The following is a 27,292-nucleotide window of genomic DNA, read 5'->3' as shown; positions in this document are numbered from 1 at the left end:
ACAGTGGAAAAAATACTGGAAAGAACAATGTTATATTAGTCAGAAAAATCTCCTGTGAATGGCCATGGAGACCTAACAGTCATTGCATCTTTCTAGCCTTAGTTCCTATATCATTAACAATGGGATAATATCTACATCATCAGTTTTGGGATAAAATTCAGTGATAAAGTACTTCTCTGATGCACTCAAGGTTCTAGATCCCATCCCTGTCACTGACAAAAAGAAAAACAAATTGTGCCAAGCTCAGAATTACATAGTAATCTTACCTATAGATTGAAACATACTAACTCTTCAATAAATAAATGCAAATCAATATCATTGGGAAATTCTTATACATAAGTGATTAAAGCACTAAATGAAAAATCTAAAGAATAAAAATTTAGTTTAATTGAAGCAGATAGTAAAATGAGCAATAAATATTTACTAACCAATTACTATCTTCCAGGTGTTTTGTTTAGTGCTATAAGGTATTCTTATTCTATATTAATAACAACCAGTAATGTAGATAATTATTATCCTGATGGTACATATTTAAAAACTAAGAGCAGACACAGTGAAACATGACAATAATCTCAGCTTGGGTTGAGGCAAAAAGATCATGATTTCCAAGCTAGCCTGGGTTAAATAATGAGACTCTGTCACAAAAGTGAGAAGAAATTGAGATTTAGAGACATTATATAACATATCTTCCTGTCTCATAACTACTAAGTAATAGAATCAGGATTTGAACTGAGACTTCCAGAGTTGAAACTGCTGATATTTCTTCACAGATGGTTAAGCCACTAGCAAGTACTACAAGAGACAAACACTGGCAAGTAGCAACCATAATCATCCTAACAAAAAACAGTTCTTTCTCTTACACAAGATTCTATAGTGCTAAGTGCTTCTGTTTGCATTTTTATTAGAACACTGGCAAAATATATAGCATAGTATAGTATACAACTTGGGGAAGGTGATGTATATAAGTGCTATCACTTAGGACCTTGGAAGTACAATATCAGTGTCTACTTCATATGATTGCAATGATTTGAACAAGCTAATATTTGTAAATTCTTTTGGGTATCTTCTAGAATGTGTTATGTATGCTCATTAAAAATAACTGCATGATAAATACAAAACTTAAATTATGAATCAGCATATACCCAGGCATTTTTGTCTAAATTCTGCATGGAGGTGCTCTGCAGTTCATGGGTTGTTTGGAAGCTATACCCTCAGCTTCTTGGTCTCCTCCCTTGTTTCCCTTACCAGAAATCCAGCAGTGATCCAGTACTCCTCCTGGAGCAGTTATAGAGACAGCTGCCTTCTTTTCTCTCATGCTCTCTCAACCATACAAAACCACTATTAGCCTAACCTATCACTGTTCCAAATCAAAAAGCCTGTAGCAGGCTGAAAAAGCCATCAGAGTGGATGTGTGACAAATTACTGTGGCAATGTCTTTAACTACCTATGATTTCAGAAATATCAGAAAGAAAAAAAAACACAAAAGATACCACCACCAGACCACATGCTGTCATGGAGATGGGCAGAAACCAAGGAAGAAAAGAGCTATAACCAACCTGGTAAAAGACAAAAGAAATCTACACCCAGTTTTCCTAATTTTCTCTTGTGCCTACATGTACCTCAGTCTTTCATATGCAGACCTATGCTGTCATCAAATGCCCTGAAGCAGAGGAAACACCCACATATCCAGGAGAATCTTTGAGGCAATATCTATATCAGAGTATTGCCAAGAATGTTCCCACAAAGCACATCTCCTGAGACCTCTTCAGTCCAAGTTCTCCAACACATCTATGATAGTGTTATTTGAAAGGAAAGGAAAGAGAACAGATTTTTTTAAAGATGGTACTCAAGCCCCAACTACACATACCAATTAATGTAACTACCAAAGTTAAACTTTAGTACAAATCAAAGCAATGACTCATTAGGACTCCTTCCCACTCCAACTGAGTGAACATGCCCATGAATTCTGTCTATTTTGACTTCTACTTCTCTATTTAGGACCCAAGCTCTTAGATGGAGCCCTCCTACTGCCACAGAACTGCCCTCCAGTTAGAATTTCTTTCTTTGAATTCTTTCTGCCAGAACTTTCTACCATGCCCTGTCTCAGCAAGATGTTCTGATCTCTCCCACTAAGCTCCAGTCTTCTGGGGTCTTCAGCTTCTTCCTGCTCTATAAGATGATAGCTAATTATGAAATGAAACAACTTCTGGAAAATCTAGTAGGGACTATTACTCTCTTATTCCAGGGGCCCTGTATTTTCAGGAAAGGTCTCTGAGGCCCTATTGATTAATCTTAAGGAAACTCTACATGAATAATTGGTATGAACTTTTTTTCTGTGTTGAATGTCACTGGACTTCATAGATTGTGGTTGTTCTTTAAGGACAGGAGTTGGGTCTAGTTTTGGGATCTTGTAATATTTTTTCCCATTTTGCTACTCTTAAGATTAGGTTCACTAAGAGTATCTTGCTTCCCAATCCTGTAGGATATAGTGAATAACAGAGGTTGGTTAATTTATTGCTTGTCTTTTATATAGAGGTAGAAGTTGCCTACCACAGAGTCAGGGAATGAACTGTGTATTACTCATTATTCAGATGATTTTAGTTGGTGGTAACAGAAGGGGTTCTTTTCTAGTCACAGTCCTTTGGAATCTTGTCTTGACTGACCAATATCTACTTACTTGACTGAAGTTCTAAAACTTCACTTTTTTAAACTTATATTTACTTTAAAAGGAACTTTATATTCTTACATAATAACAAATGCCCAAGAGCCAACAAACAAACAAACAAATGACCACACACACACACACACACACACACACACACACACACACACACACACACACTTATCATATTGGGTCAATAGGAATTAAAGTTAGGTGCCTGTTACACAATAGGTTCTCGATAAATAATTGTCAAGACCTTAGTTTTCAATGGCATATATGACCTTTGTTGATAGTCTATAATGTTGGACACATAAGCAACTCAGTGTTGGCAAAAAGTTCTCTCTTGTTCCCACCAAATTCATGCCACATGGGCTGTGTGCCAGGTGATTTTTTACAGAGAGTGTCTACATTGCCCTTAAGAACTCGGCTACTGTTTTGCGGCCCAATAATACCATTGTCCAGAGCCAGAGATAGGAACCAGAGTACTTCTTTGCTCTGATTTCCAGGAAAGGTGAACAATGCCAAGACTAATTAGCTGGAGGTAAAAAAGAAGTCTATGTGTGGCACATGCAGAAGATTCCTCTTAAATTAAAAAAAAAACTCTAATAATTTCTACTTTATAAATTCCCTTCCAAATGCTGCCCTTTGACAGGAAACGTTTTCAGATTTCTTTTTTTTTTTTTTTCAGGCTTGTGACCTCTCACCTACTTTGAATGATTCCCTTGGTCTATTCACACTCCAGGAATGTTGGCCTTGGCAAAGAACTGTGAGTCTCTTAAAATAAACACAACTGGGCTTTCATCTCACAGTGATCACTGCTAGCTGCATATTTCACACACTGTGTGGCAGGATATGTTAAATTAAAATCATAATTCTCAAGTGAGATCCAGATCCTGGTTATTCCACTCAAATATTACTCATACATTAACTTCCCAAGAAGAGTCTGAGTAAGATTTTCAGCCATTACTTTTCCCAGGTAATGGTCTTAACCCCTCCCAATTTCCCCAAGGCACAGTAAATTAAACTCATCCAAGAAAATGGCATTTGGAAAGGAAAAATACCAATGTCAATACTATTTTAAACATGTACATACTAGAGCTGTAAGCTAAATCACCTTGTTGATTTTCTAAAGCATAACTCAAAAGTTAAATCTTGCTTAGAAATGTATCCAATCTTTATGGATTAACAATATGCTAAATGTATTTTAGATGTTTGAATAGGTCAAACAAATATATGACACAGAGCCCTTGTGAACTTAAAGTCTTCCAGGATGAGCAAGATGAATGTATGCAAAACAATAATGACAGAGGCCAGATATATGGTAGCCCTACAATGAAACTTTCGTATTATGTGACACCAGGATTTCAATTCCTCCAGGTATGTGACTACAAAGTAAATACATAGACTTGTATTTCTTGTGTGTAAAATAGCATATTCCATAATAAATTAATCAAATGACTAAAATGATTTAGTAAGATAGAAATGACAGAATTATTATCTGTGCCTAATATATGGCCCATAATAAACAACAATCTAAATCTAAGATGTCAGCCCAAAGAAGTTATTGCTATTCTTGCTTTTCAATGAATGTAAACAGGTAACTTAAACCACCATTTCAATTTTTTTAAATTTAAATGTTGTTCATACCTTCTTTGGTGTCTGGAATATGGTATATGCTTAATATACTTTGTTAACTGGGTAAACAAAATTCTAAAGGGGAGTTAGATTAAATTTACATGTCATACAGTAATAAGAGATACCTTTGTTTTGTGTCTCCCAAGCTTCCTTCTTGTATATTGCCTGAAGAATTAATGAAGACAAAAATCTGGTACAAGAGGAGAACTTTTGTACTGTTAGATTTCTCAAGTTATGGTTAATAGCATATTTCTGAATGTCTTAGTCAGGATTCCTATTCCTGCACAAACATCATGACCAAGAAGCAAGTTGGGCGGAAAGGGTTTATTCAACTTAGACTTCCATGTTGCTGTTCATCACCAAAGGAAGTCAGGACTGGAACTCAAGCAGGTCAGGAAGCAGGAGCTGATGCAGAGAGCATGGAGGGATGTTACTGGCTTGCTCTCTTATAGAACCCAAGATCACCAGCCCAGGGACAGCACCACCCACAATGTGTTGGCACCACCCACAATGGGCTGGGTCCTCCCACCTTGATCATTAGTTAAGAAAATGCCTTACAGCTGGGTCTCACGAAGGGATTTCCACAACTGAGGCTTCTGTGATAACTCCAGCTTGTGTCAAGTTGACACACAAAACTGGCCACTGAGCATCACCAAAGTATTTTCTATGCTCCAAAACATAGCCGTAGGAAAGAGCTTTCTTTAAATATCAAAAAATTCTTAATGAGGAGATAACATAATGAAAACGTCCTTTGTGCTTGGTTCAGCAGAGTAGCTAAAACAAGACTGAAAAGGCATAGGCTACCAGTAGCTAAAGTCTACATCCACATTTCACAGTGGAAAGACTAATGCACAAGGCTTGCTGTCTTGCTTAGGAAAAAGCCAACATGAAAATATGCACAGTGTTAAAATGGCCATGTTTCTGTCTCCTAAGTGAACTCTTCATGAAATGCGCTTGTGTTTTCCTGTGTACAATCATAAAGGGAATGAGATACACACAGTTTAGGAAATGGCAGTCTTTAAAGAAATAGGAAAGCATAAAATACTTTAGCACAGAGCTATTTTACCATATGAAAGCATTACCTTCACCAAAGGAAAACAGGGTAACAAGACCTTTTCAAACATTCAGCAACATCCAAACTAAACTGTAGGCCCCCTTTGGTGTGATGTCTTGCTATGAAAGTCCTGACCTGCAGGAGAACTCATCACATAAGCCAAAGCTCCTTTGGAGCACCATAGTAGGAATGGAGGTTCAGAAAAGCATGTTTATCTCCCCAGTACCTTACTTTTGTATATCTTTATGTATATAAAAGGTGCATATGCATATGTACTTTGTGTACATATGAAGTTGATATTGTTCTTGTTTTTCCTAGAGGAAAAAGCCTATTAACTAAGATCAAATGGGCCTCACAGCTGAACTCAGAATGTTCATATAAGACGGATTTAAATAAAGAAGTCTCCCACCAGATTGTGAGAACAAGTGTGGGATGTCTTAACACATGTCGAGCGATCTATAAGTCTGAGAAAGAGAAAGGACCCTGTGCAAGTTGGAACATGGAGGAGGGACAGACCACCCAGCTCTGGTTATGGAAGAACTCAGCCACTGTTTGTGGCCAGCAAGACTCCACATGTCTGCTTCCTTTTGTCCTACTTCATGCTTGTACCTCTGTGGACTGAACCCAACAAGAAGCATAGTGCTATAGCTCATTTCCTCCAAGAAATGGATGCCATTGAAGGTGATAAATATTTAGCTGATAAAGTGTTTAGCTATGCTCTGCAAACTAGTCTGAGTGCAGTAGGTCTCAAGAACTGTTACAGGGCAGCCCTCAAAAACCAAAACTAGAGAAGGCAGCTTGCAATGAATACTGCTGCCAAGGGTGAGCTCTTTATTGTTGCTTTTAATCTTCCTTGCTGCCAGTTTCTGTTTTCTTAACTCTTGCTTCTTCCAGTAGACTGGTCCTTTTGATTTTTGTTTTGCTCTTTCTAACCTCCCGACCTCCCACTGAGAATGAATTTACACATTGACTCCAAGACAAGTGAGTTAACTTTCTTGATCTTACTTTTGTTTTTAATAATGCAGGGTGTGGACCAGACTTTCTTCCAATCATAAAATGAAGCAAATAAATTCCTTCTAGATATTGCTTCTAAGGATTTTAGAGGAAGAAATGGTAAAAGTGGGGACATGGAGAGGAAGATGATATTTTAAAAGGAAAAATAAAAAAACTGAAGCAACTGTTTCAAAATGTATACTTTTAGGGGTGTTTAATTCTCTGAATATATTTAAAGAAACTTTCAGAGTACATAAGTAGTTACTAAAAATGAGACTACTGGTCAATGAAATCCGTTCACTATTTTCCATTCTAGTTTTACCAAGAACTAGAATTTTTACTAAAACAGTTAAACTATCAAAACTGCATTAGACCAGGTATAGTTTACTGGAGATAAGTTTTATTCATTATTGATCATAGTGGCTACTGGTGAAGAACCACAATAGTCTCCAGAAATATGATTCTGGGGATTGTATTTCATTATAACTAAGGAAAAAGGAACCACCGCAGTGAATCTTCTTAGGGGAGCCAGAAATAGCATAATTAGAGAAGAAAGGATTTGAGCTTAAATCCTTTAAATTAAAGTAGTTTAAATTGTTCTACTATTTGAAGAACAGCTTAAAGACATAGTACACTTATGCTTATAATATTATAGAATATAAATATTCTCCCATATGAATCCTTGAATTCCTTTGAAATCCCTTCACCAGGGATGACATTCATAAGTGGCCATCCTGTATTTTTAGCACTTCCAGTAGACTGGTTTATAAGACACCTGCTATATGTCACCATATGTTTGATAATTTCCTGCTCATACCATGGGCTCTCTGAGGGCAGAACTGTGCCTATCTTGTCTGTTGTGTATAATGTCTAGTATTTAGTAAGAATAATTGTCCATTGGGTTTTGTGAATAATGGAATGAATCAAGTTGGTTTTGTTTGTTTTTTTGTTTATAGGTTACCTTCTTCCCAAACTATAAGATCTCTTGAAGTTAAGACTCCTGTTTCTCTAAGTCGATTCCCTTGTTTTACCTTGCGTTACCAGTTCAAACCTGTCAATAAAGAAATGAGTGTTTTCTAAGGTTCTGTGAGTACCTCACCTTTTGACATTGTGATATAATATTGTCATTTATAAAGTTCACACCAAGAACTATGCAATCAAGTTACAAAAATATTCACAAAACCTATAATTTATTTATGTGATAATTTTGCATTGATCCACATTTGCAGTGGAAGTGCTCTTATAAACATCTAAGTTTTCAAAGTATAGTTGTTTTACTTATAATTTTATAAGTATATGATGGTATAGAAATGATATGCTTTCAGTGCTTTGGATTTTAAGTTTGGATCTTTCCCTGGACTAGTGAAAACATGATGGACAGAAGAAGTGAGCTGTAGTTCCTTCTCAGCCCTGATCACCAAAGGAAACTAACACTCTGTACAGTGCTGTGTTGATAAGTGGGACACACAGAACAATAAGGATGTTAAATACATTTGCTACTTACTGAGATTTTTTATTTATGATGGGCTCATGTGTATTTAAGCCCATTGTAATTTACAGAACATCTTTATGTCTTAAAAAGGTTGTTAGAGAATATTTACTATGTGCCAGGCTTATGACAGACTGTACAAATAGATCAGTGGGTAAAACCAGGAAAGGTCCTTGTTCTTATGAAATTCATATAGGGTTATTTGGAAGATATGTTCTGATCAGATAGTTACGCAAATAGTTACAATTGTATCAGAAATTAAAACTAAGCTATTAAAGTAACACAATTTAAACACACAGATTATGTCAAGAATTGATGAGGACATAAAGAGTTGGAGAATTCTTATATGTCTGGATGGTAGAAGCATATGGCATAATTATTCTGGAGAAACTTAAATGTATATTATCAAAGTAACTGGTTTTGTTTTGTGGTAAAGTAATTGCCAGGCCACTCACAATGTAGAGATCATAAGGAGATGGATAGATAGATTGTTACATTATTTCTCACAATATAACTTGTGTTAGAAAGGAAACTGACCTCTCAGTTCAACACTGGAAAGGAAAATGTGGCAGACATGCTCTGCATCTTACCAAGGTGGAAATTTTCTCTGCTCTTGTTGTTTTCTTGAGGAAATTACAGACCATTTAAGAAAAAAATATTTAGCAAACAGAAGAAAAGCAATAGTATTCTAGAGAAAATGGAGTGGGTTGAACCAAGGGTATGTAGAAGAGAGATCTTCAGTTTACTATGTAAGATATTTTCATGAATATCCTTGTTAGGGGCAGCATACTTATGAGGTAACATGACCCTTTAGGTCTCTCATTTCAGATGTTTCTTCCCACACTTGCTTTGAAATCCCATAAGAGGAGTCAAAACTACAATGTAAATAATATTATAATGAAGCTGTGATATGTTGGACACACAGACTCTTTGTATTTTGTCTGTGGAGCAATTGGGAATGTCCCATGACCTTAATTTCTGATATAGGGGAAAATTAACTTTATTTGCAAGTACCATTATCTGCAAAGGGGGATTTTAATCATTAGGATAACCAAGATATACCTAGTTACCGCAAGTCAAACTCCCTTTCTACATAGTCTTATTGGGACATCATACAAAGGCTGGTAACAAATGGCCAAATAAGAAGTCTGTGGTCAAATAAAAAGGTCTGTGGTCTATTGTCCAAATTTGAACCACCTCTTTTTTGATCTGTTTCCTTTGATGTGGGGGGAGGGTTTATAAGTAAATTTGTATTGGACTATGAATACATCTATTTGGCTATGTAATATATATGTAATATATATATGGAAGAGTGGACTTCTAACAGAGACCATATGACCTACAAAACACAACAAATTACACACTATCTGTTGGCATTTAGTCTAGGCTGCATGCACAGTTACCTGGCAACAGCCAGATATGCCTGACTCACTATAAAGTGGGGCTGTTTGCCCCCACTTTCTCTTGCTTTCCTGCTCTTGCTCTCTTACCCTTTTCCCCCCTCTCCCCCCTATCTCCTTCTTCTCCCCTCCATATGCTCATGGCGGCCTCTCCTCCCCTCTCTCCTTTTTCTCTCTCTCTCTCTCTCTCTCTCTCTCTCTCTCTCTCTCTCTCTTTCTCTGACTTTCTCTCAATTTCCTACCCTGTGCCCTGAATAAACTCTATTCTATACTGTACTGTTGCTGGTACCTCAGAGGAGGAAGGGATGCCTAAACATGAGCCTGCAAAGGCACCCCCTATCCCCACACCATACCATGCCTCCGCTAAACATTCCTTCCTATCTTTTTGTAAAACACACTATCTGATACTCTCAGAATCTTGTTTTATTTGCTAGCTTCTAGACTACATACACATGTCAAAACATAGGTAAATCTTTAAAATTTAGCATGAAGTTTTAAAAGGAAAGAAGGAAGGAAGGAAGAACTAGTGAAGTAGATCAGTTTATTAGCATGTCACCTAGCAGGCAAGAAGACCTGGTTCCATCACCATATAAATTGAGTACAAGTTGAGCACCATAATCTTAGTGCTAGGTAGGTAGCAACAGTAGGATCAGTCTCAAAGAAACAAGTGAGAAAAAGAACATATATACATATATATATATATATATATGCACATATGTTATATAGTGTATATTATTTATACATATATTATATACTGTATTACATATATATTTATTATATACATTATATCATATATAATGCAGATATGATATATAATTTATACATGTAAGAAGATTATTTAATGAATTGAAGTATAAATAAACAAACACACACACACACACACACACACACACAAGCTAATGCTAGCCCTTAGAACTTGAGTCATGAAGATTTTAGCAATCTTGAAGCTAGCTCTGGCTATACAGTGAGACCCAGGCAACCTGGGTTTCAGAGTGAGAACCTGCCTCACTCAAGCAAGGATATATGTTATATACAGCAGATGACTGCTCTGGAAGGGGAGAATGGGGGAATGGTATGTGCAGAAGTATATGTATGTAAATACCAGACAAGACTTCTATAGGTGCATGTATGTTCAAGTTTGGCAGACAGTTTCAAGCAATTTTCTAATATGCCTGTATATATGTACAATTATATATCAATATAATTAAGAAAGTTCCAGGTATTCTACAGCCTTATGAGTATTTGCTATTGTCACTCATAAATTTTGATCATTATAATGAGTTTGTTACAGTATCTCATTATCGTGTTGATTAGAATTTCCTTGATGTATATGAGGTTAATATAATCTAATATGCTTAATAGTCACTTGCTTATTCTGTTTTGTGAAAAATTATTGAAATATTTTCTTTAGTTTTCCACTGGGGTACTTTCATTTTCTTATTATACTCTGGGTCTGAGTTTCCAAGGGTTTCCATTCAGACTCTTGTTGTTGTTGTTGTTGTTGTTGTTGTCTTTGTTGGAGGAACAACACTTCTTACAGTAACTCAATGTATTTATAAACATGGGCCAAATTCATTTAACTTTCCGATTTTGTATAATGCTTTTTGTATTCAACTTAGAAATCTTTCCCAAGGTAATCAAACACATCTTTATCCTACCTTCTTTATTGTTTTCTGTTTTCCACAATCGATGTGGAATTAACTTCTGTTTATACTACAGAGTAGCTATTAAGTTTTGTGGGAGGTTTTTTTTTTTTTTTCATGTACTTTACTGAATGACTGACTCAGCATCCTTTATTAATAAAATACCATTTCCCTATCAAAATGGACATTTTATTATGTTGTAAAGATAAAATTCTCAGTCTTGGATTCACCACTATTTCTCATGGACAAATATTAATCTGTAACTAAAGAGTCAGAGTGCAAGTCCAGCAGAAAGCCCTTATTACCTAAGACTGATGATGGGAAGATAATTACTTTTAAGACGATCTTAAAAGGATAATCATTGTCAATGTCAATTCCATAAACTACTGGAATTATTTATTCTGTTGGCAATTATTATTTATTGCTGTTGGCAATATCATTATTTCAATATTTCAGCCAAATTTCATGTCTACCCTCAGATGCTTGTGCAAATGACTTTGATCTTCAAGTCCCTGATCTGCTTGAGTTACAGGTTATCTGATACAATTCCTTTTCTTCTTTAAAGATTGAAAAGTGACATTGGTTTTATGTACAGTTTGGGGTTATTTACACTGTCAATATGATTTCTGACCAAGAGCTCTATGTGTTGTGGATCATGAGTCAATTGTTCCTCATATCTGGACCCTGTTCCTCATGACACCATGGACAAGTGAAACGTCCCATAGCTGGCTTTCTACAATCTTGCTATGCTACTGATACCTAGTGATATCTTCCACTTTGACTGAACTCTTACTTTGATATTTACTTATATTCTTTGAAAGATCCTCCTTACACATGTCCAATCTTTTGAGCAAGTCTATTAGAAAGTTCCTTGACTCCAGATGTTCTATTGACTTCTGTAAGCCTGATCATTTACTACTTACTCCCTTCTTTGCTAGTAATGTCTGGTATAGTTCCAAGCACACATTATGCTGAAACATGAGTTTGTGCCTTTAGCTGTGATATATTTCTTGCATGGCTCACCCTTCCTACCTTCATTTCTCCACTAGAAGTGAAATTCCTTAAAATTCAAAAGTGTATTAGTCACCAGGAAGCTTTGCCATGACTCAAGTGGGCTGAATATTCTATGCCTCCATTATAGCCTTATATGCCACATGGTATACGCCCACTAGTTTTGATCCCCCAATATTGCACACAATGCCTGGCGTATTGTGGTGGCTCACCACCCATATTGAACACACTGTAATTGTATATGTTTAGATTAACCTTTACATAAGACATTGAGGTTTTGTGCTAGTGCGATATCAGGTCAACCCTGGCAACCACTTACTCCACAATAACAGAGAAAGCTTAGATCTCTAAAGTTTTAACAGCTTGGACAGAGGAACTCAGATGACACCATCAAAGTTTCCTTTGTCATGCACTTATGTCTAGAACTGAATTTGTTTTAAAAGGAAACAGATTGTCCCTCATCTCATATTTTCTCAAGCCAATGGCAGACTATGACACATCCTTCACATAATTGTGGTGTTCTAGCGAAGTATTTAAAAAAAAAAAACAGGCTAGCTAACAAGGACATTTAGGGATCCGTGATTTGTTTTGAACATTAAAAGAAGTCAAAATTGCAGCAGTCAGTGAATGTAGGCACATACCACGCTAGCTCATTTGCCCTTTGAAAATAAAAGATATGCATCTCACAAACTGCCTTGGGGAAAAAATGTTTTATATAGACTACATTAAACTTTGAAAACTCTAGCATCATTTCTGAGACCTTACTCCAAAATAATTTAGTTGGTATGTTTATGTGTTATGTTTAATTTTAAAGTTAATGCTCTATGTTTAATTATAAAGCTTGTAATGATAGCTCAGGTCAATTATGCTTACTGTAGTTGGCAGCTTATAATAATTAAGTAATTATCTGACATAATAGCTAAGATTCAGAAAGGGGCAAAGGTTTATTTAGATTGCTTTTCTCTCTTTGCACACAGTTGTATGTGTTCGGTATCTCTGTCTGTTATGCTGTCTGTCTCAGGCAGCCCTATAAACTTCATTTACTTTCCAGTTGACTCTTAGGTTGAGTATGCTTATAGGGAAATTTATAGGGAACAGAGAATGCTGGAAGACCGAGATTAGTGTGTTTGTTCACTTGACACAGCTATCCTTTGTGACTGTGCCTCCTGTTGTAAAGCTTCCACCTCTGCCTCATTCAATAACTCCATTTGGCAATTTTTCCTTTCCCCTTCAGGCCTAAGAGTAATAATGGCTTTCTGTTGATACTAGTATCTAAATGTTTCAACATCCTTTGTTGGTTTTTGTAACAAAGCCTACATCTCTTTAATTAGTTATCTCATTAAAACATTTGATTTGTGGAGTACTATTACTTGACAAGATCCCAACTGACATGAACTGAACTTAATGTATTTATACAGTCTATTGCATATCATAATTGAGACAAAGTTCCCCTATTTTCCAAGGTGAGTATTAAATTAAAGTAAGAAATAGTAAAATGATTCTTTGACTCATTAACAGATTTATAATTCACCAAAAAATTATCACTGAAACCCAAAATGAAAATATACCATTTTCAAACCATTTTAAGACTCTACTCCATAAGATCAAGGAATATAAAATAATGTCAAAAATTTAAATTAAAAGATGCATGTATAGGAAGAAAATCCTTACATTTAGAAGGCAAAAATAATAGTAATAACTTACAGAATTTATATAAAATATGAAAAGTTGACCCTGTCACTTGATGCAACTACAGTAATGATTTGGAAGTTTTCACTCTGTTTTGACAAAATTCTACTTAACATTTCTTTCCATATGGTTAAGCATACTGATGAGCTTGATCTTACTATGGCCTCTGGTAAGTAGATGCAAACTTAGGTGTGGAAGTAGATTCAGGAGAGCTGACCTTGGGCTGCTTAGCACAAAAGCAGAAAGCTGAAGAAGGAATAACATTCAGATTACTTATGTATTTCCAGAAATTTTCTAGCTAAGTAGAAATATACCAGAAAGAATAATATCTGGAGTGTGTCAAAATAATGGATGCATAGATAAAAAGATGCAGAGGACAAATTTAAGAGTGAATGCCAAAATTCTTTCTTCTTATTCCATGAGGCTTTATATTCTCCTTGCACCTTCAGAGAGTATAAAACAAGATACTTAGAGCCTAGGTAAAGACCAAAATATAAAAACTGTGCTGGATATAGGTTTATTACTTTTGTACCATTGTAAAGTTGAACTTGGGAACCATGTGTATTTCCCTTATAAGGAGAACAACAAATCACAGTTATGCTAATATGAAATGTTTGTTTTGGTAGTATAAAAATATTATGAAAAAATAGTGAAAGATTTTTTGTGACTGAAGAGACCATTATAAATAGGTTATTTAATTTAAAAAAATCCATGTGTTTTCACTTTTCAAGTTTAGTTCTTTTCTTTTTCTTTTTTTTAAGTTTATGTTTCAATCCATGACTGCATTAAAATCATCTCAAAATAACTCAATATTTTTATTTTCAGACAAAATGAAATAAGAGAGCCAGTTTAATCTTGATATGTTTTGCGATGTGGTGGCATGATGCAGTGGGAAAGTGTGCTTTACCAGGTTCATGCTGAAACATCCCCTCTGAGATACCACCCATATAACTGGGTTTAGTATAAAATGAAGTTTATTTGGGGCATGAAAAGGGGGATGTGGGAAAGAAAAGGGACAGAGTGGGACAAAAAGAGTGAAGAAGAGAGAGAATGAAGGGAGAGAGTGGCTAGTAACATGGGGGAGAGAGCTTGGGGGAAAGAAGAAAGAGAGAGAAGAGAGAGAGAGAGAGAGAGAGAGAGAGAGTGCAAACAGTCCCTTTATATACCTGGCTGTTGCTAGGTAACTGTTGGGCAGAGCCTAGAAAAATGCTAACAAATCTTTCAACTGAAATAAGAAAATAATAGAATAAACACATGGATAAATAATTTCCAAGATAGCAGTTACCTCAGGCAACCATTATCAAGGTTATCCAGAAAAACAAAACCAATAGGGGATATGAATTTGTTCACACAATTAGAGATGTCAAGCTGTCACATACAAGTTTAAAAGCCAGGAAATATAGCAGTGTAACGCAGTCTCAGTCTAAAGACTGAAATCTGAAAAGTAGAAATATTGATGTCTGAGAATGTTTGTCTCAACTCAACTCAATTTTTGTTTGATTTGGACTCTAAATAGCTTGGATGAAAGCTGTGAACATTCATGAGGTAGATCTTTACTTAGTCTTCAGCTACTCACTGAAATTCTAGTCTTTTCTAGAAACACCCTCACAGATATACTCAGTGTTTGCTTTGGTGGGAGAATTGGGCTCTGATGATACCATGTAGTCTTGGTTTCTGTTGCTTGGGTTCCTGTGCTTGCCTCTCACCATCAGGTTGTCTCTGGTGTTACCTTGTTCTGCTATTTCTGCCAGTGGCTAGACTGTCCTATAAGCCTGTGTGTCAGGAGTGCTGTAGACCCTGTTTTCCTGTTTTCTTTCAGCCAGTTATGGGAACAGAGTGTTCTGCTTTCAGGCCTGTAGTCTTTCCTGTCTACTGGTCTTCAGCTGTTCCTGTGGGCGTGTGTCCTGAGTACACCAGGCAGATCACTTTGAGCAGTAAAGTTGGTCTTACTTCTGGTCTCAGGCCTGACATCACTTCTCTGGGGCTGCATTTCAGCTCTCCATGAGGGCAGCAACCAGAAGGACCTGCACCAGAGTTGTAAGGAGAAGTAGATCCCCCCCCCCACACACACACAGAGACACATACACACACTACCCAGAATCTATCTCCAATTAAAAAGCAAATGCAAAGGAAAAATTAGTTTCTTCCAAAGTAGTCTCTATGGGGAAACAAATGTACTCTTCAGGGTAGAAAGCATGCTCATTATTGGCCAACAGAAAATGAACTCATTTATCTTTGGAGGTTTGATCATATCAGGATGTGCCAGAGCTCTTCCTTTTAAAATTTAACTATATATATATAATTTTTCTCTTTACCCTGTAGGTCTTTGCATATTTCTTATGGCTTCCAGGTTAGTATTTTTGAGGTGATCCCTGAGTGTGCAAATGAGTAGGTCTCTGTTTCTTATGCCTTCTTTTGGATATTTCCTCCTGTTTTCTTCTTCTCTTTCATCCAGTTTTAATGCCTTATTTTTTGTTTTATCATATTATATTATATTATATTATATTATATTATATTATATTATATTATATTATGTCCCGCACGACCTCTCGCCAGCAAGAATACGCGGGAACACACGAATCCTTCTGTAGCCAAAATGCTTATATTTATTAATAACAGAGAGGGCGGCGGAGCGCCAGCATGGCGCGGCTTATATACACCCTAGCACAGCGCATCCACACCTGATTGGTTGTTTACCCATGATCTCATTAGGCACGCCCCGGAGTGGGCAAAGACCTGGCACGAAGGCACTCTTGCACATGCGCACATAGTTAACTTCCTGAAAGGAAGTCTGCTGGCGCGGCAGAGGCCAGCACCATCTTGTAATGGCAAAACTATCTCGGCCTTCCAAGTGGGGCTCAGTGGAAGCAAGCGCCATCTTGTGGTGGCGAATGTTATTGTGGCCCTCTACATCTCCCCCTTATATTTTATTATTAATAACAATAAATTATTGTCTAGGCTGGTCTAGGTCTCTGCAGTTACGTCCATCTGCTGTGACCCCTGTCTTAGGTCGTTCCTCTATGTCACACCCTTATCTGTCGAAGGGTAACCCTATCGCCACCGGGCCCCATGTACTGTGCATGAGGAAAGTTGCCCGTCTCTGGATACCACAGTGCTGTGAGACAGTAACTGTTAATGACCTAGGGTGAACTCTAAAAAGAGGCCAGCCGGAAGATGAGTTAGTGGGGAAATCATGATCACCCTATCGCGTGCAATGAGGAAACCTCAGCGATGTGGAAGGGCTGATCAAAGAATCATTGAGTCTCTCTCATCCCAGTGTAATGGATCCACAGATCCATAGGGTGCAAAAGCAGAGAACTCAGATACCGACTAATTTTTGAGGATAGATAACCAAATTTAGGGGAGGCCCCTTGTTCAATGGCCACAAGTGCTTGAGTGATAACGGCCTTGTCACGTTTCTGTTGAGATCTGAGTTTGCAAACCAACCATAGCATGAACACTAATCCACAGCATAGGGCTGCACCAAACAGAGCCACTCCCGATAAGTAGTGGGCACCTCATTTGGTTCACCTCAGCTGTTACCACCAAGGGCCGTAGTCAAGCCGCTCTTATAATAAAATTTAGAATTCCCAATTGTTAGCAACTACTCCAGAAAGTTCATCCACTGTGCTTGTCTAGCAATAGATTGGGGGAGGGTAACTCCAGACACTGTAGACACAATGGCTATAGCAGTAAATGGCTGCTGCAATAGCAGCGAAAGTAACAAGGTCTTTCCCAGGACAGTTCAGGATCAGCCATTCTTTTCTGGAACAACCAGCAGGCAAGGGAACCATGTCTGAGATCTGTACAACCAGGACAGATTTCCCCAGTCCACAGCAACTTCACGCGAGGTGGCATTCCTGTGAAGCTACAGTCTGCAAAACGACAACACCAGTTAAGGCAGCAAGGGTCACCAGGGGAATTAGGGGGGGCAGCAATGGCTATAGTCCAGTCTTCTCCAGCAAGCAGCAGTGCACAGAGGGTCAGAGAGCAGGCCACAGTGGGACGGGACACACGCAGCGGTAACAGTGACTGCAGCAACGCCAAAATCTCTGTGATGACAAAGGATGAGGGGGAATCTTCCATCTTCCTCTCAGGGCAGAGGAATGACTCCAGGGACCCGAACCAGGAGCGCTGAATCTTTATGAAACCAGGATCAGCAAGTCTCACCAGCCACCTCTGGCAGCTGGCACACTCTTGTAACATCCTGTAGAAAAAACACAAACATTCCCTCTTCCCCATATAAAATATTTGGACAGGATCATGTCAATATGTGAATCTTTCTATTTCACCTAGGCAGAAGTATGCCTAGTTGTAGGGTGCCATAAACTTTGGCATCCAAATTTTAAAATTGAAATAAAAGGAGCATTATTTAGCATACAGGGATAACTCCCCCTTTTTATTTATTAAGATATAGTAAAGATATTATTTATTAAGGTAAGTCCTCGAGGATTAAATTGAGGACACTGAGCACTTGTATTTATAAATTGACTTGTATACCAAAATATTGTCCCTAGCGTTATTGTTTTGGATATATAAAGACTGAGATTTTTTGACTAATTGTTCCTATGTAAGGCCTATAATCTGTCTGGTATCATTGCCTTCCCTTGTTAAGGAGTCTAGGCAATCCAGTTTGAGTTCTTAAATGGTCTATTAAGGAACAGTCCTTAGTGCTCTTAACCACTAAGCCATCTCTCCAGCCCCTCACCAGCTTTATTTACCTAAACATAAGCATTAATTAGAAATGTCAAAACCTGTAAATATTGTCTAGATTTCAGTCTTACTAGAAATCCCTGAGCTGGCAGGGTGAGGCTGGGAATTGAAAGTAAGCAAATGGAGTCTTCCTCTTTTCATATTAACTCCATTACCATTATCAAAGAGCTGGGTCTATGGTTTTGTTTAGTTGTCTGAGCCAGAGCACTGAAAGGACAGTGAGTTGTCAGACAATTCACTCACTGATTTTTTAAGAAGAAAACCTGTCTCCTAATAAAGCATTAAGTATTGAAATCAATTGTAAACCACAACCCACACATTGGCTATCAGTATGTGAATTGAAAGCTTGATTTTTTTAACATTTTAAAAACAGTGGCTATAGCATGTAATTTAATAATCTGTGTTGAACCAATAGAAACTCAAGAGAATAAACAAGTGATCTAATCATACATGTAGCCTTTTCATTAATGAACCACCTATAAATACAGTAAGCACATTTCCTATGGGTTGCATGTACAAATTTACAGTAAATACAAAGCATGTAAAGAGTAAAATTATCAATTTTGTCTGAAAAACTTGTATATGTAATAGGCCAAATATCAGTATTTTGTAATAACCAATTTAATTGTTGTTTGGAATGAGGTATGTTTTACCAGGTTTCTTTTTTTTAAAATACTTCCATGACTCTAGCCTACAATTCTGTATTAACACAATTGAAGCTTTATCACCCATGTGGATAACAAAGACCTAAGTCCTCTGGCAAGGTGAGGTACTTAGCCAATTAACATATCTTTAGAAGCTTAAAATTAGTTTCAAATATTCTTTTCTGGAGTAGTGCAACAGCTACTCCCCAAATATTAAAGCTCATTTTGAGAGCAGAAGTTTGTAGTCAAAATTTCTATATACACTGAAAGATTTAAAGTTCTAACTTCTTACATTGAAGAAGCGACAAAATTACATAATACAAGGCTGTTAGCCATTCTTTTGTAAAATTTTTAATGATATCACTTTATGGGCTCTCTAAAATTATAAGCAAGCTCACGAAATGAAAACTCAAAATCAATCCTCTAAATCTATCTTGAAATGGCAGTTGGAGTAAACAAACTGGCTGTAGTGCTCTCACAAGTTCCAAAACCTCATCAATCCTTTGTAAATCCTGTAACAATCTCTACCTGTTTGATTTTTTCTCAATTACGAATAAGTTTGAGTTAGTCAATGTAACACTGGCAATCCTTAATCACAATCTTTCAGCTCTCCTTGTAACACTAGAGCACAGGCACAATTTTGGAAAGTCACCTGAGTTCTGAGTACTGACTAGGCAGCTGTTCTTGGGGCAGTGGAATTAGCATCAAAATATAGATAGCTTCAGAGCAAACCACAACTTTGGAAAGCAAAACTCAACCTCCAACAAACGATCTAGCCTCCAAAATCCAGTCTCCAGTCTATCCTTCATGCTACAGGGTTTGACTGCCAATTCCTACATATGAACGCACGATGGTGTAGTCTCCCATACCTCAACAAAGAGACATTGTCCTAAATTCTTTTAGAAGCCTGGTTTCTAGAATAAGAATTCCATAAAAATATTACCTCAATTTAGACCTGTTTCCCTGGGTTAGCTCATGCCACATGTTGTCTAGAATGACTCCATCCAAATTACCAGTTTTAAGCCAACTTTCTGTTACCAATATTATACTTTTTTAACCATATCCAATAACCTAAAAGCCAATAGTCCATAACCAAGGCATATAGAGCATATTCATACATTTAAAACCAATCAGAAACAAAATTGAAGTGGCTACACATATCTTTAATATTTAGACCAAGCACCATTTTTACCTTTTTAGCTATGATTTTAAGAGAAGCACCTTGTCACCTGTTGAGTCAAATAATAAGTCAGGGATTTTTCTAAGAGAGACAGCTATCAGCTCTTGTACCAAAGAAGCTGAGGAGCTGTTGGCGCCTTTAAGATCAGCTCATGCAGACGCTTAGCCCCCCGCCCCGGGCAGCTTTTCTAGCTGACCTAGACTCCGGGCTACATGTGTAGGGCTCCAAGGACTGATTGGAGCTGGTTTTTATTCATTTGTTCCTTTTTTGAAACGAGTTAAAACCAAATCAAGATGTGAACGACTGGCAGATAAAGTTTTTACCATTTTTTCTTTTGAACATGAAACATAAAACATTTAAGCAACAAGAAACAAAAACCACAGACATAAACTGCCATACAGGGACAGCTTGGTGCACCAAGGGCAGACAATAGACAAAGAGGGAAAAAACCAGATGGTGTCAGCAGAGAGGTAGGATTTTCCCTTTCCCACCACTTTCATGGTGACTATCCACTCAAGTGGAGTTGATATGGACGATGGATTGTATCAATTCCTGGACTAGTCCATCAACGTGTTGAAACCAAATTCCTGTAAGATACTGAGATATATTACGGGATATCTGAGCAGCACAACTGACATTCACAAATGGTATGGAAGTGAAACACAGTCCTGAATATTTTTACTCACAACCCAATTACATTAACTCCATCAAGCTGTGCATGGGCATTGAGATGTCCTGTTATTTGATTCTCCTGAATAAAATTTCAGGCAGTCTACCTCTATCAAGTCTGATCAGTATGACTCTGTGAAACTTCCAGAGCCTAATCACACCTTTTACAAGCACAAAGACAAAAATCTTTCTCCCAAAATACTGTGTTCCTTTTATCTCCTCCCTTTTTCTCTCCTGGGGCGTTTTTTCCCCAATCTCTCGCCTCCGCATTGGAGGGGACTGTCTGCTTATTATCTTTTTTCCTTGAGCTCTTTAATTTTTTACCCAACCCTGTTTCTGACACGCCGCCTTGTACCTCCTCCAGCGCTCTTTGCTTTGCTATTACAGCTGGGCGGCTCCCATGCGACCTCTGACACCGTCTGGCAGTAGCTAGAAACTCAAAGGCCAATAGAGAAAGCCCGAGGGCTGCCAAAACGATAATAAAAACTTCCACCGTATCTAGCATGGGAGTGAAGTGGAACAGGTCAAGGCTAAGCATTGTCTCTCAGGGCCTACCTTTTAAACACTACAGTTCTGGATTCCTTCCCCAAGCGGAAGACCCCCTCTTGGCGCCTGGCGATGGCGTGAATCCCGGGTTCTCGGCACCAAATGTCCCGCGCAACCTCTCACCAGCAAGAATACGCGGGAACACACGAATCCTTCTGTAGCCAAAATGCTTATATTTATTAATAACAGAGAGGGCGGCGGAGCGCCAGCATGGCGCGGCTTATATACACCCTAGCGCGGCGCATCCACACCTGATTGGTTGCTTATCCATGATCTCATTAGGCACGCCCCGGAGTGGGCAAAGACCTGGCACAAAGGCACTCTTGCACATGCGCACACAGTTAACTTCCTGAAAGGAAGTCGGCTGGCGTGGCGGAGGCCAGCGCCATCTTGTAATGGCGAAACTATCTCGGCCTTCCACGTGGGGTGCAGTGGAAGCCAGCACCATCTTGTGGTGGCCAATGTTATTGCGGCCCTCTACAATATTATATCATATTATCCTATAGTAGTCTGTTTTTGTTCTTATGAGAAACAGAAATGGGGCAAATCTGGATGGTAAGAGAAGTGGAAAGAATATGGGACATGTAGAGGGAGTGAAAAACATAATTAGGATATATTGTGTGAAAAGAGCAATCTATTTTTAATTATAGGAAAAATAAAGATAAAATATAAATGGTTAAAAAAAAGGGGGGATGGAACCTGAAGAGACCACCTCCAGTAGATAGAAATGGCCCTCAGTTGAGACATGGGGTCACCCACCCATCTTTAAAATTCTTGACACAGAATTTTTCCTGTCTAAAGGAAATACAGAGACAAAAACAGAGCAGAGACTGAAGGAAAGGCCTTCCAGAGACTGCCCCAACTTGGGATCCAGCCCATGCATAGGCATCAAATCCAGACACTATTGCTGAGGCCATGTGTTCTTGCAGACAGGACCCTAGCATGGCTGTCCTCTGAGAGAGGCTCTACCAGCACCTGACTGAGATAGATGCAGATACTTGCAAACAACTATTTAACTAAGGTCAGGAATCCCTATGGAAGAGTTAAGAGAATGATGAAAGGAGGTCAGGGGGATGGAAAAGTCATAGGAAAACCAACAGTGTCAACTAACCCAGACCTTTCAGAGCTCCTAGAGACTAAACCATCAACCAAGGAGCAAACATGGGCTGTTCTGAGCGTCGTCCCCCCCCCCCGCAACACAGAAGTAGCAGAGGACTGCCTTGACTGGATTCTGTAGGAAAGAAAGAGCTTAATCCTGTAGAAACTTGATGCCCCAGGGAAGGGGGATTCTAGCTGGATGAGGTGCAAATGGGTGGATGGGTCGGGTCAGGTCGGGAGCACCCTCTCAAAAACAAAAGGGAGTAGATATGGGGTCAGGAACTTATGGAGGGGGGAACAGGAAGGGAGCAACTTTTGGAATAAAAATAAATAAAATAATTAACAAAATAAAAATGCTGTAAAAACTTGTAAAATAAGCATAAAAAAGGCACTTGAAACATAAAAGTCACTGCTAGTAGTGGTGTTCTGTAAGTAATATTGAAGGACTTCTCTGAGGTAAAAAAAATAATCCCTTGTGATTTGAAATATGGGTTTATAAGAAGGAATAAAGAGCAAAGAAAATGGTGACCACATGAGGAACTAAGTGAAGTTATTTAAATTTCTTTACAAGATACTTAACTAAACACAAGGAATAACAGAAATCAGAGCTTATAACATAATTATCATACATGAAACCAAGAGCACAGAGGTTGAAGTTGAAGAAGAAATGGAAGTATATTATAAAGCCCTTTTAATATATTTGAGATAGTATATTCTTACATGAAGACAGAATGTAATGAGATAATAATGTCACTTTGCATCCTGAAGCAACTGCTAATAAGATACCAATGGAAAGAAAATGGAAATTTTTGAAATTATAAATAAAAAAGAAGTAAGACAAGAAAGAAAGAAAACTCAGAATTGACAAGTAGAAAACAAAGGTGAAGATGAACAAAATTAATTATTAGACAATGTATGAGTGCTGAATATGTCAGAAAAAGGCAGACATTTTTTTTCAGATGGAAATAGAAAGCAATTATATCTGTATCTTTTCTATAATGAGGCAAAAGTGTAAAACTAAAATAATGAAAATGTGCTAACATTAATCAAAATAAAGATAAAGTAGCTATATAAAAGTTAGACAAAGTACATTTATGAACAAAGCAATATCAGAGATAATTAAAGCCATTTCATAATTATTTAGAAGTAAATTTATTAAAAAATTATTAAAAGAAACTTACTGTCTTCATATTTGTTTCATTTAATTATAAGATTAAAAATACATGAATTTTAAAGATCACATACTATGTGTACATACATAATGTATAACTGATAGAACACATTCTTCTCAAATGCAAGTGGAATATTTACCAATAGACCTTATTTGCCTTATAAAACAAACCTTACTTAATTTTAAAGAATGCAAGTCATAAAAAGTATACCCTCTAAACCCCAACTGAATTTCCTTGAAAACCAATACTGAAAGGATCTCTGGCAAAACCCTATAATTAGTAGCTGATTAATATTCATCTGGATAAGTCATGGTTCAAAGAAGCAATCACAATGTACTTTGAGCTTCCACTTGCCGCCGTCATGGAGAGCTGAACGTCAACCACCAAGAGCGACTACATGTCTGAGAGCAGAGGTAAGGTCAACTTTTCTGCTCCAAGTGACCTGCCTGGTGGAATCAGGACACACAGAGGCAGAAGTCCTTTGGGATAGGGCACTTCCTGTTTCTGGCTGTGGCTGGAACATCTCTGATCCTGGCCTACAACTCCCTGTTCCCAAATCCCTTGGGAAAGAGATCAACCAGAAGTACGGGCAATCCTGAGACTGCAGGGCAGGACCAACTGCCACTTCTGCCCACCTTTGCCCACATCCCTGGCCCAGGAGGAAACTGCATAATGCCTCTGAACACAGGAATATAGGAGCAGTCAGCTGCAGGAGCCCCATGGTCCAGATCTGCACCCAAATCTGAACTGAACTGGTCAAACAGCTCTATTCAACCCAAATCCCATGGGGGGGGCTAGATCCTCAGAGGTGCAGACACCCCTGAGAACCATGAGGAGACTACTCTCTGGTCACATTCCTGATTCAAGAGGAAAATGCCTAGCACCATCTATGCCCCCTGTGCACAGGGACATAAGAGCACTAGGGGCAGGACCCTTCTTTCTGGTTGCAGTCCTCATGGAGAGCTGAAATCCAGTCTCCAGGAATGACTACACACCTGAGAGCAGAACACTCTGTTCCCATAATTGGCTGAAAGAAAACAGAAAAACAGGTCTACAGGAGTGCTGGCACATAGGCCTGCAGGAAGGTCAAGCCATCATTAGACAGCAAATACGGCTAACACCAGAGACAACATGAGAGCAAGGGGCAAGCGCAGGAACCCAAGCAACAGAAACCAAGACTACTTGGCATCATCAGAGCCCAGTTCTCCCACCAAACACTGGATATCCAAACACACCAGAAAATCAAGATGCAGGATGAAAATCACATTTTATCATGATAATGGAGGTCTTTAAGAAGGGCATAAATAACTCCCTTAAGGAATTACAGAACAACACAAGTAAACAAGTAGGAGCCCTTAAAGTGAAAGCACAATAAAAAATCCCTTAAAGAACTACAGGAAAAAACAAGCAAACAGTTGAGAAGGAAATGAACAAAACCATGAATGAGTAAAAAACTGAAATAGAAACAATAAAGAAAGCCCAAAGGGAGACAATCCTAGAGATAGAAAACCTAAGGAAGAGATCAGGAGTCATAAAAGCGAGAACCACCAACAAAATACAAGAGATATAAGAGAGAATCTCAGAATACCACAGAAAACGTCAACACAACTGTCAAAGATAATGTGAAACAGAAAAAGCTCCTAGCCCAAAAACATGCAGGAAACCCAGGATACAGTGAGAAGATCAAACCTAAGGATTATAGGTATAGAAAAAGTGAAGACTCGAACTTTTTTTTTACACCATTTTTTCATTATTAACTTAGAGTATTTCTTATTTACATTTGATTGTTATTCCTTCCCGGTTTCTGGACCAACATCCCCATAACCCTTCACCCTCCCCTTCTATATGGGTGTTACCCTCCCAATCCTCCCCTCATCGCTGCCCCCCCCAAAATTCCGTTCACTGAGGGTTCAGTCTTAGCAGGACCAAGGGGTCCCCTTCCACTGGTGCTCTTACTAGGCTATTCATTGCTACCTATGAGGCTGGAGCCCAGGGTCAGTCCATGTATAGTCTTTGGGTAATGGCTTAGTCCCTGGAAGCTCTGGTTGCTTGGCATTGTTGTTCATATGGGGTCTCGAGCCCCTTCAAGCTCTTCCAGTCCTTTCTCTGATTCCTTCAATGGGGGTCCCGTTCTCAGTTCAGTGGATTGCTGCTGGCATTCACCTATGTATTTGCTGTATTCTGGGTGTGGAAGACTCCGAACTTAAAGGGCCACTAAATATCTTCAACAAAATCATAGAAAAAGATGTCCCTAACCTAAACAAAGAGATACTCATAAACATACTAGAAGACTACAGAACTCCAAATAGATTGGACCAGAAAAGAAATTCTTCCTCTCACCTAATAGTCAAAACACCAAATGCACAAAACAAAGAAAGAATATTAAAAGCAGTAAGGGGAAAAGGTCAAGTAACATATAAAGGCAGACCTATAAGAATTATACCAGACTTCTCACAAGAAACAGTGGAAGAAAGAATGTCCTGGACCGCTGTCCTATAGACCCTAAGAGAACAAAAATGCCAGTCCAGGCTACTACATCCAGCAAAACTCTAAATTAACATAGATGGAGAAACCGAGATATTCCATGACAAAACCAAATTTGCACAATATCTTTCTACAATTACAGCCCTACAAAGGATAATAAATGGCAAAGCCGAATACAAGGAGGTAAACTACACCGTAGAAAAAGCAAAAAAGTAATCTCCTTGCAGAAAAACCAAAAGACGGGAAGCACACAAACATAATTCCACCTCCAAACACAAAAATAACAGGAAGCAAAAATCACTATTCCTTAATATCTTTCAACATCAATGGATTCAGCTACACCCAAAAAAGATACAAATTAAGAGGCTAGATACATAAAGAGGACCCGGCATTTTGCTGCCTAGAGGAAACACACCTCAGAGACAAAAACAGACACTACCTCAGAGTAAAAGGCAGAAAAACCAATTTCTAAATTAATGGTCTGAAGAAGCAAGCTATAATAGCCATTCTAATACCGAACAAAATCAACTTTCAACCAAAAGTCATCAAAAAAGGGAAGGAAGAACACTTCATATTCATCAAAGAAAATTTCACCAAGATGAACTCTCAATCCTAAATATCTATGCTCAAAATACAAGGGCAGCTACATACATAAAATAAACCATGCTAAAGCTCAAAGCATATATTGAACCTCAGACAATAACAGAAGGAGATTTCAACACCCCATTCTCATCAATGGACAGACCATAGAAACAGAAAGTAAACAGAAACATAGAGAGACTAACAAAAGTTATGAACAACATGGATTTAACAGATATTTATAGGACATTCCATCCTAAAACAAAAGAATATACATTCTTCTCACCACATCATGGTACATTTTACAAAATTGACCATATAATCAGTCACAAAGCAGGCCTTAACCGATATAGAAAAATAGAAATGATCCCATGCACCCTATCAGACTACCACGGACTAAGACTGGTCTTCAATAACAATAAGGAAAGAATGCCCACATATACATGGAAGTTGAACAATGCTCTACTCAATGATAACCTGGTCAAGGAAGAAATAAAGAAAGAAATAAAGACTTCTTAAAATTTAATGAAATGAAGATACAATATACCTAAAACTTATGGGACACAATGAAAGCTGTGCTTCAGAGAAAAACTCATAGCTCTGAGTGTCTGCAGAAAGAACAGGAGAGCAT

The sequence above is a fragment of the Rattus rattus genome, chromosome X (assembly GCF_011064425.1).
Source record: "Rattus rattus isolate New Zealand chromosome X, Rrattus_CSIRO_v1, whole genome shotgun sequence".
In the NCBI taxonomy this organism is placed as follows: domain Eukaryota; kingdom Metazoa; phylum Chordata; class Mammalia; order Rodentia; family Muridae; genus Rattus; species Rattus rattus.
This window is presented reverse-complemented; position numbering follows the sequence as displayed.